This window comes from Malania oleifera, unplaced genomic scaffold, assembly GCF_029873635.1.
Source record: "Malania oleifera isolate guangnan ecotype guangnan unplaced genomic scaffold, ASM2987363v1 ctg328, whole genome shotgun sequence".
Lineage (NCBI taxonomy): Eukaryota > Viridiplantae > Streptophyta > Magnoliopsida > Santalales > Ximeniaceae > Malania > Malania oleifera.
Window position 1 is genome coordinate 27501 of NW_026651882.1, and position 12952 is coordinate 40452.

A 12952-nucleotide genomic window follows, 5' to 3' on the forward strand; every position below is an offset into this window, starting at 1 on the left:
TTGAATAGAAATCAAGAAAAGTGAGGATTTGTTTCTTCTTTGGTTCTTTTGAGAACTTGCGAACTTATCAAGGATTCTTCCTTGTGGCGTTCAAATTTATACCTTCGGTTCATGATTAATCTATAATCATTGGGTCGGGGTTTGTTACTTATACTTACGGTTCACGTTTCACTTATAAACGTTGGGTCGGAGTTTCCTATCAAAATCTGAATTTTAGCTTTCTTGGGCAAGCATTCCAATATTGGTTGTTGGGTCTCAACGCGTGTCGATTGAGGTTCGCATCAGTTGTAATGTTATTGGGTCTGTAATAATTTCATTTCAAAAGGGTATGTAATAATCTGCATTGCATGCATGTAGGAACTATAAACCTCAAGACCTTAGAGACCTTAGGGGTCACCCTTTGGTTTCGGTCAGCCAACGCCAAATTTTTTCGATAGGGTAAAAATACCTTTGAAAAGACCCTAGGTCCCCACACTTAGTGCACATTGTCCCTATAATCACATATATTATCTAAGAAATTAATTGAAGTAAAATTGGGCAAAATTGCAAAAATTAAGAGAGGTTGGGCGACCGAACCCTAGGAGTTCAAAACTCCTCGAGCACCCGAACTGCTGAAAAGTCAGTAGCTTGACCTTGGTTCGGCCCGAACCAAAATGAACGCATCTCCCCCGGGCGACCAAACCCATGTCAGAATGCTTTTCACCATCTCAGGCGCATGAACCTTCGCGTTCAAATCAGACCTCGAGCGACTGAATCAACCAGTTCGGTTAACCGAACTTAGCACCGGGCACCCGAACTTACGAACAAATGCTACTGACTTTTGTTCAGGCTACTGTACTAGAACTCGAGGTGCTGAACCATTTTAAAGAGCTTTTTGAAATGAGTCTTTTCGGGCGACCGAACCTTGGTTTAGCCACCCAAATCTCGCGGGTTAAATTATTTTTTACCGTGGTTAAATTTAATTATATAGGGTTAATTTTCCTAAACCCTTATAAAACAATTTTAAGAATGCCTTACATGTCCCCACCGGTTATAATTTTGCCATTCTCTATATATAGGGGCTCATTTGCAAAATTAAGGTGAGATTAGCAACATAATTAGTAAAAAATCCTCTCAATCTCAAAAACCTATTTTTACCTATTCCACTCCATATACTCTCAAACCTTCATTCCCTTGATACATTTATCCTTGTGAGAGTGTTATATTGTGTTATTAATTAATATAGTTTGCTCATACTCCCATTTGCTTAGTTGTTTATTTGATATTGCTTTTAGGGAGTTAAGCAAAGAGTTATCCCAAATATTTTACTTGATAAATCTTGCGTTGGGAAAAACTTATTAGCTTGAGAATCTTAGCATTGTCATTGCAAGATTCCTTAAAGCTTTATTTTTTTTTTTGTGTACAAAATATTTTACAAAGTTAGATTTCAAACAACTCGTGCGCTAAATACATTTGAGAAAATACTTTTGAATTCGTTTGAATATTATTGCTAACATCTTTGAAACAATAATCTAATATTGGGATTTGATATACTTTGCTTAGTTTCAAAAATGAGCTTGTGATACACTCTTGTGCTTGATTAGATAAAGTCATCATTCTGAGTGTTGATTGCACACATAGTGCATCGAGCTTATAGTTTATACATACTTGAGGTGCATTGATTATACTGTGCGTATTGGGTACATATTTGCTTTACTTGAGAAGAATAATCACTATACCGATTATTTTGTGAAAAATACTATTGTATCTCCAGGTGTGGCCTGAGGGGGCTTGATATAGACCGGAAGGGATCAGGTTGGGGTTAGCCCTGTGAATTTGGCCTATGGCTTTCTCTGCCCCCTCAAGGAGAATTTGTAAAGGTTGAGGTCAGTCCTGTGCTAATTGACCTGGTTGCAATCAGTGCCGCTCCACCCATTAAGTGAGCATTAGTGGAATCCATAGGCTTGCGAGTTAAAGGCGGGGACATAGGCATAGTTGGCCAAACCCCGATAATATATCGTGCGTGCTTTACATTTCCGAAATTTATTTACTGCATGTGTATATTTTATAGTGAATCATTAGGTTTATTATTGTATAGACAGACCCTAGGATTGTGTAATACTGTTGACCTAATTTAACCTAGGAAGTAATTTTTTAAATACCAAATTCACCCCCCCTCTCTTGGGAATACACCAAAGCTAACAATTGGTATTAGAGCCTCATTGCACTAGGCTTAATAGCTTTTATAAAAGATCACAATGGCTCAATTTGGTGTATCCCCATTTCCGAGGGACAATCACCTTCTAGTCCTCCATCATTTTGTGGTGTTAATTACACCACCTGGAAAACTAGAATGAGCATACATGTAAAATCTATGAATTTGAGTGTCTAGTAGGTGATTGATAAGGGAATGTGCATGCCTGTAGAAAATGATATTAATTTGATGCACGCAAATTCATATGTCATGGACATGTTGTATCTTGCATTAGATTCTAATATTTTTGTTGAGTTTGTGGCATGTCGGACTGCAAAAGAAATCTGGGATGAGCTAGAAAATAAATATGGATAGACCCAGGAAAATGAGATAAATCATAAATAGTAATCAACGATGAGGTATATGATTCTCTCTCTAGCTCGATTGATGATTTTGTTGTTGAATTCTGTGATATATCATATGCTGAATCATCTGTTGAATATAATGACATTTCTAGTGATAATGTGTGCGATGAATCTTGTGAAAAGCATTGCAACATATCATATGATGAATCATCTGATAATTTTTTGGAGCACTGCTGCCGAAAAAAGAATCTCAACTCAATCAGCACCAAGCGAACATCTTCAATCAAGTGTCCACGAAGGAAAACGGGTGGAACCCATTGTAGAAGGATGTGATAGTCATGAATTTTCATTCCTAGCATCTTCCCTTCCTTCATGTTTTTGCATCAAGCTATGTTTGATGTATATCCATCGGGGAACTTCACTAATTTCAACCATTTGAAGAATTTATTCTTCTCATCCTTTGAAAATATGTAACAAGCTGATGGTATAAGAATTTTGTCCCCATCACGAAACAGGTGTAGCTCAGGCCGTATTCCCATATCTTCCATATCTCGGCGAGCATTTGTGGTGTCCTTTGTCTTCCCATTTATATCAAGTAGTGTACCAATGACATTCTCACAAATGTTCTTTTCTATGTGCATGACATCCAAGTTGTAACGTAGCAGAAGATCTTTCTAGTATGGCAACTCGAAGAAGATGTTTCTCTTTGTCCAATTCAACTCCCACTCAGCACGTTTTCTTTTTCTACTGGTCGGTGGTTTCCCAAATTTCATATCTCTGTTTAACCTTAGCTGGTTTAATATCTTTTCCCCACTTAGTTGCTTTAGCGGCGACCTTCGTTCAGGTTTTCCATTGAAGCTTTTGATGCCACGAGTCCTCCAAGGATGTCCAGTTCGTAGAAAATGGCAATGACACATAAAGCATAACTTGTGTCCATGCTTCAAGGATAAGGACCCAACATCCTTATTACAAACTAGGCATGCTAAGTAACCTTTTGTGCTCTAACTTGACATATTGCTGTATGTAGGGAAATCATTAATTGTCCACAAGACTACAGCATGCATCCGAAATGTTGTCCCGGTTTCCACATCGAATGTCTCCACTCCTTTTTCCCATAATTCTTTCAACTCGTCAATTAACGGACGCAGGTAAACATCAATATCATTACCAGGTGCTCTCGATCTGGAAATGAGCAAAGACATATAAATGAAAGGTTCTTTCATACATTGCCATGGTGGCATATTGTATGACATCATCATAACTGGCCACATGCTATATGAGTTGTTCATGTTACCGAAAGGATTGAATCCATCTGAAGCAAGGCCAAGTCTGATGCTGCAAGGATCACTAGCAAACCACAGATGCATTTTATCAAAATTGGCCCAAGCTTCAGAGTCCGCAGGATGGCTAAGGGTGTTTCCATCTTGAAGATGTTTCTTTTGATGCTATCTTATATCTATAGCAGTCTTTTTGCATATATACAATCGTTGCAGTCTTGGGATTAATGGACAATATCGCAAAACTTTTTTGGGAATCTTTTTACCCTTATTCTGATTAGTTGTATACCTGGTTCATTACATTCTGGGTACTCGTTCACATTTTCATGTTCACCATAAAAGAGTGCACAGTTGTACCTATACGCATGTATTAAAGTGTAACCGAGACCTAATTCACGCATGTATGTCTTCGCCGCATAAAAAACTTGGGAAGTGTTTCTCCATCAGGCAGTGCTGCCTTAATGAGGCTTAAATGCATGTTGAATTCGCTCTGAGATAATCCATGCATTGTCCTTGCGTAAAGCAACTTTATCAGAAACTCTAATTTTGAGAACTTTTTACAGTTTGGATATAGGGGCACCTGTGCATCCCTCGTGAGATTAGCAAATGGTTTACCAAGTCGATTCAACGTACTAGCATTGCAAGGTACAATACCTGCTGAAGTAGGTTCATCACCAGTACACGACATAGGCACATTGCCCGTGTCCATTACAATCCCCCTTTGCAAGTCACCTAACATTTCAATTACCCTTTCCAAACAAGTATCACCACCTACTATATTTGCTCCCTCATCTTCATCATTATCATCATCACTCTAAACTGTGTAATCTTCACCGTGGAACACCTATGTTGTGTACCTTTTCTCCATTCCAAAGTCTAATAAATGTGATTAAGCGTAAACGTACTTGAACGGTTAGAGGATGACATTGTGATCATACTATGCAAGCTGGAGACAATTTTTCTACCAACATTCTTTGATGTGATGGTCCACCTAGCTGTCAGTTTACCAAGGAAGGCCATAATTGGAGGACCGGTTCAATATCGTTGGATGTATCCTATTGAGAGGTAAAGTATAAAGTCTTTGTATAATGGTTATGTGATTTCCTTGTTTTTGTTTTTTTTCTTTATTGTGTCTACAAGTCTATAATGCTACGTAAAATGCACAGGTTCTTGTCCATTTTGAAGGGATACGTGCACAATAAGGCATGGCCGGAAGGTTCAATCATTGTGGCATACATTGATAGTGAATGTCTTGCATTTTGCTCAATGTATCTACATGATATTGACACAATGTTCACTTGTAATGAGCGAAATGCAGACGTTTATGCTATTATTGCTGAATATGAAGAACCCAGGAGCTCTATGTTTTGAGAAAATGTTCAACCTCTCGGTGCACGAGTTTACGATTTCATTGATATGGATGACCTACAAAAGGCTCATTTTTACGTCCTCAACAATTATGATGAAACTGTTCCATATATCAAGTATGTGGTTCCAAATTCCTTTTTTTGCATTGTATTTACATATGCATAATTATATACTTACTTGACATTAACATGTACTACTGTTGCATATAGCAAACATAAAGCTGAACTCCTGGCCCAAAATGAACGGAATGTTGAAAAAAACATAAGAAGGAATTTATCAATTGGTTTGGGAGTCGTGTAAGTAACAAAAACTGCTTGAGTGAGAAGCAATGTATGTTTTCACTATTAACGATTTATTCTTCTAAACTCCTGTTTATTTAATAGATGAAAGTCATGTATTACAATAAGGAACCAATGGCAAGTAAAGATTTGTACACGTTGGCATGTGGCCCCGATCAATGAGTTAATCGCTATAGCGGTTGCATTGTCAACGAGTTACGATTTCATACAAAATCCCTCGAACTGCTTAAAAGAACCTAAAATTGTGGAGTTGCGGTTCTAGGCACACAAGGAGATGAAGAAATTGACTACTTTGGTGTCACATTATAGAGTTTAGCTATGGAGCAAACAAAGTCGTCCACCTATTTAAATGTACCTAGTGGGACATCAACAATAAAAAGACTAGGATAAACACCGATGCCTACTTTACCAGTGTTAATTTTTGCAAGACCTAGTATCAAAAGGACCCTTTCGTGCTTGCGACATAGGCAGAACAAGTGTTTTACCTTAAAGACACCAAATTGAAGGGTGAATGGCATGTGCCCCAAAAGATTCCTCCCCAAAGTTTGTACGCTATTGCAGAAGTTGCAGATGGTGAGATGAGTTCCAGTGAGACTATATTTCGTGAAGATGAGTCATCTGTTTGTGCAATAAGACAATCTGCTACAAATATTGTCAAAGAAGGCATCAATCCTATACCATTGCATAAGGATGGTGCCATTGTAGAACATGTAGGGACTGCTGACATTACAATTGAACCTTCTGTAGATGTTAACTTCATCGACGATGAGGAAACTGATGGGGAAGATGAAACAGGAGTTAAGTACTGTAGTGATATTGAGGATGTATAGGGGGGTAAGCATGTTATTTTTGTCACTTTGTATCTGACATGTGTAAATAACTTTAAATAGATGTATGTTCCATCCATCTAATATTCATACTTCTTATATTTACTTGTTTATTAATTTGCAGATATGGCACTAGGAGGCCGAAGTTGGAGAAATCCTTTCAGGCATACGAGTACATAGCATGAGGATGATCTGACATCCTCCAAATCGGCAGACCCCGTCGGTCCTGATGCGGCGGCATCATTGTCTGAGCCATCGGCACCTCGGCCAAACATGGATACCACTTATGCGACTGATACACAGGGTGAGGTGCCGACCATGATGAGCAGTGTTGGTATGGATACAATTAATTTATTTACATGTCAATTGTTGATGATAGTTATTCATATGTATGATTATAATGTTGTTATTAAATTAACTCTACTTTCAGCATTTACGTCCACGGTCAGGTCAGACCATGGTGCAGCGAAGAACATGTCACTGAAGAAGCACCTGGATAGGGCAAAATAGCGGATTCGGATCAACATTCCTCTAGGATACACCACCTCACAGAAAAATTGGTGCACCGCGTGGACGAGGGAGCTCGACATTATATGCCGACAATATGCTCCAGTCACTGCATTCAGCTGGCCGCAGGTGACTCAGGAGCAACGCATGATTCTTGACATGCACATTTTGGTAAGTTCCCAAACCCTATAAAGTTGTTTTTAATTTAAATATTTTTTTACTTTTAATATACTAGTCAATTAACAACTGTCTAACATTGTAATAGTATAACCTATATATGCAGGAGTTTGATATAGAAATTCTCAAGGATGACCATGTGAGGAAGGCAGTCAATGTCTAATTATGTAATAAATTTAAGAGCTATCACTAAAAAATGCTCTCCCATTTTGAAGCAATGGGAGATGAAGCAGCAGTGCGGTTATATGATAAGATATCCCAAAAGGATTGGGAGGTGGTGTGTCGCCATTTCCACGACCCACGCTATCAGGTGATGTGTTTGTATTATAATCACTAATTTTTCACAATGATGTCGCTAATAAGTCGTCATTACATCTTCCTTGTAGGCCATATGTAAAACAAATGCTGCGAACCGTAGCAAACTCCTTACGACGCATTGCGGTGGGTCGAGGCTATTCCTAAATCATCGCTAGGTAATTACTATATATAAAATTATACGACTATTACATGACATAATACTAATGATGTCTTATATGATAATGTAGCATGATCCTGAGACTAGCGCAGAGGAATTGCTGCCAGGTCTGTATCAGAGAACACACCAACGGCGATCGGGGGAGTGGTGCGAGGGTGCGCAAGACAAACATGTAAGTGAAACAAAAGATTTAGTTTATTAATTTATTCAAAACATCAAAGTTTTAGTCTTACTTATTCCTTTTTATCATTTTCATGACTAAAATTAGGCATGGATGGTTGAGCTGAGGGATGCACCTGTTTCAAAGGGGAGTCAGCACATGAAAGATTTCGAGATCACTTCCCAGGTGCTTGGGCAACGAGCGGGGGGCTGGGTGAAAGGTCTTGAAAGTGGATACATTGCCCCAATAGCATTATCATCCATGGGTGCGGCAACTCGTGCAGAGATGGAACGACAGCGTCGAAAGGCCGAGTATGATAAACAAGAGATGGCTCGACGAATATAGATGATGGAAATAGAGAACGCGCAATTGAGAGACAAGGTCTCTAGCTTTCAAGCCCAGATGTAAGCCATGATGGATAGGCAAACGTGGTTCGAGGAAATGATGCGCCAATCTTGACCAAATGATGCGGGTCTCTCCCCTGATTAGAAGGTATGTATGGTACTTATAGCTTAACATAGTACTGGTGCAAAAGTATTTTATGATTTTGTTTGTGTTATAATATAGTGAAATCTTCAATGATTAATGAATACATGTATTACTAGCTCCTTTGAAGAGCTTTATATGTTATTCTAACTTGGACACTAAAACCCATTAAGTTGAGTGTTAAGGGGTGACAGTAATGGGGTCCAATGTTTTTTTTTTTTTTTTTTGGGTGGGGGGGGGGGGGGATAGCATTACATGTATTCTCTAGGAAAAGTACAAATTCAAGAAAGAAGTAAAGTCTCATATTTGGGGCAATTTTTATATTATGTAGTTATAGATAGTTTGCATGAACACTGCAAAAAATTAATATTACAAACAGATATGACTTGAGAATAATATTATTTTTTAATCTTTCTTGTTTCAAAAAGTTCCATCAATGTTGCACTTTTTGGATGCATCATCCTTGTGAAAGTTCCATCGTTTTCAATGTGGCTTCCTTTTGAACGGATCGTCGTTTTGCATATGTGCTCCCAAATGCATCCTCCTTATGGATCCATCCTACTTTTGGATGTTGTCATTTCTAATTACTTGATATGGTTGCATAATGCGCACATGTTTTTATTTTTTTATTGTTATTATAGTTATATATCTTGTTCAGATGGGAAATTTTAGTATGATAACTATTCATCTTGTATGAATGATAGCTTTACTTGTTGGATTATATTATAAATTTAATGGAATCATGTATTACTATCGTGAATTGTTGAATGCTACATGATTGCATGCTAATCTAGAATGCATCCTGCATGGTGGATGCAGTTGATGTGTACTGCATGCTGGTAGTGGATATAGGTTCTCGTGTGCCTTTAACTTCTTATAAATGATCTATTTAAACCTATCAGGTACAGGTTTTATGGGAAAACGTCCAATTTACAAACGGTATGCTGCCAAAATTTCGTTAAAATTTTTCCAAACAAAAAGAAAATATAGGTTTAGTTTAATGTTAAAATAATTTTGAAAGGATGAGTGAAACTTAGGAATCATAATAAATAAGGCAATATAGACTTAGTTCATTAGTTTTGGTTCTGTAAGCTTAAAGCATTCATTGTCGAGCCAAAATCATTGAAAATAGTATAAACACTTGACTAAGGATTTGAAAATTTGAAAGAGGCATAAGTTGAATATATACATAACTCAGAGGGACCATCAATTTCATAATTATTTAAATTAAATGCTCTCATCATCTCATAAAGTTCATATCCAAATACCTGGATGAATAACGATACTACACTGAACTAAATACTATCCACTGTTCTCTGTTATTTATATTCTGAATTTAATGGATACATGTATTACTGTTGTGAATTGTTGAATGCTACATGATTGCATGCTAGTCTAGAATGTCTCCTGCATGGTGGATGCAGTTGATGTATATTGCATACTGGTAGTGGATATAGGTTCTCGTGTGCCTTCAACTTCTTATAAATGATCTATTTGAACCTATCAGGTGCAGGTTTTATGGGAAAACGTTCAATTTATAGACAGCATGCTGCCAAAATTTTGTTAAAATTTTTTCAAAAAAAAAAAAAAAACCATGAACACCGATAATTATGATAAAATGAATGTTAAAGTAATAACGATTGGGTTGACATCTCCATCAGTTCTAATTAAAATATTGCGCAGATGAGGTCAAATTCTAAGTTAGATTCGTGTAAAAAGTGGATAGGTAAATGTAAATATTGTCCACATAGCCACATTCACCCTCCCTCCATCTATGCTTCAAATTTCTAGTTTTGAAAATCCGTAGGAATGCCAAGATGTGACACAAATTAGGGATTCTCCTGGACATAGGGGTTGCAATGTCACTATAGAAAAGAACAATAAAAAAGTCAAAAAAAAAATAGTCCATGCATGAGATCACCGATCAAAGCGCCTAGGGCATATTTTATTTTCCATGATTTTCTCAACTACCTAACAAATGACCAATTTCATGTCCATTTGACTGGCATATTTTACTTAGTTATAATATTTTCTCATTAAGACTTGAAAAGATACACACTTGCTCATGCCAGTTCATGACCTTTTTCTCCATGAATCTTCCCATTTCCTTCCTCTGCAAACCCCACAATCACTGTTTAGAGTTTTATTTCAAGTAGAGTAATAATGCTTGTCTATGAAACAGTAAAGCATGCTATTTGGACACGTGTACCCGGCTGGATTTATTCGCTGCATTCCCTTCCCCATGCAATGCTAATACCTCATTGAGTCATTGTGCAAATTCTCCATAAACTAATCTCATGCTGCGTTCTAGAGCATGCATTTTAGATCTTAAATTTAGATTTAAATAGACTTTAATAAATTTCAATATAATTTTATGATCCTTGTATTTGGAGACACTTTGGACTTGAATTTACATTGAATTTAAATAAAACGTAATATCAAATTGTATTAAAATTTGTCCAAATCCATTCAAAATGTTCGAAATCTATGCTCTTGAATGCAACGTTACATTTTTTATTATTGATATTACTACCGTACAAATTATCTAATATGCTTGATTATGAAATCTTTGCGAATTTGTTATATTGTATAATTATTTTTCTTGATTATACTGAGCGCCAGCTCTCCTCGATTTGTATACTAAATTTTTTTTAATGACTCTTAATTTGTAGGATTCGCGGCTGTCATAACATCAGCACGATGTCATGCATGCATGCACTACAGTCGTCAGATGCAACTTTTGACTATTTCTTTATAATTTATATTGTTATTTGAACAAATTGAGTTTTTTTATTTTAATTTGAATTTGTACTAGTATTTGTATTTGAATATTGAATATTGTTAAATAATTTTTGTTATCTGAACATATGTTATTTCTTCACTTTAATTGATTTTGTATTTAAATTCAAAATTTTGAATGATTTACGAATTTCTTAGTAATTATGGTTTCAGTTTATGTATTCGAAAATGTAATTATAGATTTTTATATAAGAATTGATAATTAAAAAAAAATAGTATTAAAGGTTTTTTTATTTTTCTAATTATTAGTGAATGATTCAAATTTGTCACTGATACCCTACTATTAGTGACGTATTTGACTCCTTCACCAATAGTAGGGTATTAGTGACAAATTTGAATCCTTCACTAATGCCAGAGTATTAGTGATGAATCCATAATTCGTCACTAATATCCTACTATAGTGACAAATTTGAATCCTTCACAAATAACATACTTTTAGTGACGAATTTTTGGTTCGTCACTAATACCCCCACTATTAGTGACGAATTTGAATCCTTCACAAATACCTTACTTTTAGTGACGAATTTCTGATTCCTCGCTAATACACTACTAGTAGTGACGAATTTCTAATTAGTCACTAATACCCCTACTATTAGTGACGAATTTGAGTGGAGCCGTTCTAGACTATATAGTGACGGTATTAGGATTTTAGTGATAGTTATAATCCATCACTAATACTCCATTATTAGTGACGAAGTTTTGAGTTCATCATTAAAAGTTAGTAGTAATCGCACATATAGAAACTATTTTAAAACCATCACTAATACTCTAATTTTTTGTAGTGTATATATATATATATATATATATATATATATTTTGGATGCTAAAAGTAAAAAATTCTTGATCATACTGAACTATTTGAGTTGATTGTTGTGGATATATTGTAAATTTAAAACTTAATCAGGTCATTTCTATAGAGGTACTTTTGGGAAAATGCTCTATTTTCAAACGGCATGCTGCCGAAATTTCTAAAATTTTTTCCAATCTTATCGTGTATTTAAATGATTCATACTCAAATGTCTTACTTACATGCTTTATTTATAACCCTTTTTGTTGTTGCCAAAAGGGGAAGAAGTGGCAAAATTGGGTAGTGTTTAAATTTTAAAATAAAATCCTTATTTTTCCCATTATGCATAAAGTCAAGGGGAGTCTGTCTTGACTGGTACCCATTTTTGCATGGTGTATTTGTCATCATAAAAAAATGTTGACCTTATAGGTCATTCCCAGTTTTGAAAATGACAAATACTTTGGTATATAATGGTTGCCAAGTTTGTGTGTAGGTTCTCATTGACAAGTTCATATAATGGCATGTGGCAACCTAAAGAGAAGTGAAGACCGGAACATATTTATTATTTGTTGTAAATTGGGTCTATAATAATTTCATTTCAAGAAGGTCTGTAATAATCTGTATTGCATGCATGTAGGAACTATAAAGCTCAAGACCTTAGAAACCTTAGGGATCACCCCTTGGTTTCAGTTGACCGATGCTGGATTTTTTTGGTAAGGTAAAAAGACCTTAGAAAAGATCATAGGTCCCAACTCGTAGTGCACATTGTCCCCATAATCACATATATTATCTAGGGAATTAATTGAAGTAAAATTGGGCAAAATTACAAAAATTAAGAGAGGTTGGGCGACCGAACCCTAGGAGTTCAAAACTCCTCGGGTGCCCGAATTGCTGGAAAGTCAGCAGTTTGACCTTGGTTCGGGTTACCAAACCAGAATGAACGCATCTCCCCCGGGGGACTGAACCTATGTTAGAATGCTTTTCACCAACTCGGGCGCTCAAACCTTCACATTCAAATCAGACCTCGAGTGACCGAATTGGTCAGTTTGGTTAACCAAGCTTAGCATCGGGCACCTGAACTTACGAACAAATGCTACTGACTTTTGTTCGAGCTACCATACTAGAACTCGGGCTGCCAAGCCACTTTGAAGAGCTTTTTAAAATGAGTCTGTTCGGGCGACTGAACCTTGGTTCAGCCACCCAAATCTCGCTGGTTAAATTATTTTTTATCGGGGTTAAATTTAATTAAACA